The sequence below is a fragment of the Mandrillus leucophaeus genome, unplaced genomic scaffold, assembly GCF_000951045.1.
Source record: "Mandrillus leucophaeus isolate KB7577 unplaced genomic scaffold, Mleu.le_1.0 Scaffold79, whole genome shotgun sequence".
NCBI classification, from domain to species: Eukaryota; Metazoa; Chordata; class Mammalia; order Primates; family Cercopithecidae; genus Mandrillus; species Mandrillus leucophaeus.
This window is the reverse complement of record NW_012108585.1, coordinates 1,006,714-1,007,673: the sequence shown is the minus strand read 5'-3', so window position 1 is coordinate 1,007,673 and position 960 is coordinate 1,006,714. Positions and strand designations below refer to the sequence as shown.

The 960-nt window shown below is 67.3% G+C and overlaps 1 protein-coding gene and 1 pseudogene across 2 annotated transcripts in view; one reads left to right on the top strand and one right to left on the bottom strand.

Annotated features, from left to right (window-relative positions):
* LOC105529908 overlaps positions 1-960 on the bottom strand; it is a 37,003-nt pseudogene that overhangs the window by 14,683 nt on the left and 21,360 nt on the right. The window contains exon 2 of the transcript XR_001004581.1: positions 175-891. The product of XR_001004581.1 is annotated as a glyceraldehyde-3-phosphate dehydrogenase pseudogene (transcript). The remainder of the gene's footprint in view (positions 1-174; positions 892-960) is intronic.
* The window catches only part of RAD52 (RAD52 homolog (S. cerevisiae)), a 59,168-nt gene continuing 58,852 nt past the window's right edge, over positions 645-960 (top strand). Inside the window, exon 1 of the mRNA XM_011967136.1 lies at positions 645-765. The gene's annotated coding sequence lies outside the window, so the exon portion shown is untranslated. The remainder of the gene's footprint in view (positions 766-960) is intronic.

Here is a 960-nt window from a genome sequence, read left to right as displayed (position 1 = left end):
GGGGGTTCTCCATGTTGACCAGGCTGGTCTCGAACTCCTGGCCTCATGATCCGCCCGCCCCGGCCTCCCAAAGTGCGGGGATTACAGGCCTGAGCCGCCGCGCCGGCCGCAAGGGCATTCTCGAGAGGACCTCGCCGAGCCGCACTCCTCCATTTCCCTGCCGTCGTCGCTAACCGAAGGCGCCATCCGGTGACGGCTGGCTGTGCGCGGCGGTGGTGAGGGGCCTCCGGAACCACCCGGTCCCCCGCTGCCTCGGCCCGGGCGGAACCTGGGCAGGTCTCCGACAACCGTTCTGCCTAAGATCTCCCCAGTTGTGCACGGGTGGGCCCCGCATCCCAGTGGGCGCCGGGCATGTGAAGTGGGAACCACGCGGCCTAACTAGCCCCTGCAGGCCTGACGACACCGCCGAGCCCACCAGGGGGCAGCAGAGGTCCGACGGCCGCGGACCCAGGGAAGCTGGAGGGAAGTAGGAGGCAGAGCGGCTCAGCACGTAGACGCCAGCACTGCGCCTCCAGGTTGCTTTACGGCTGCCGCAGACGGCTTTGGCTTTGCGGCTCTTTTCCCCTCCTACTTGATTTACGGGCCCTCCTGCGGTCTGTTTTTTTTTTTTTTGCCGTCCGGCGCTGGCGTGGGTTCGGACCTTCTTCCCAGAGACCCTCGCACACCCTTCCCATTCTCCTCTGCGCGGCCTCCATCTAAGCGCTCTTCCTCTTGTCCGTAGCCTAGATCGAGCTCCCTGCGTGCACCGCGCGCGGCCGGAGGCGCGTAAGTGGGGGAGGAGAGCGGCTTCCCCGGGTGGTTCTGCCGTGGGTGTGGAGCGTGAGAACCTGGGGCCGCGGTGGAGCTGACCCTGAGGTCTCAGCGCAGAGGTGCTGAGCCCGGAGGCCTGTTCTAGTTCACCGGCGCAGTGAGGGGCTCAGTACCGGGGCTTCCCGGGGCAGGAGGGCGGGGTACGGGAAA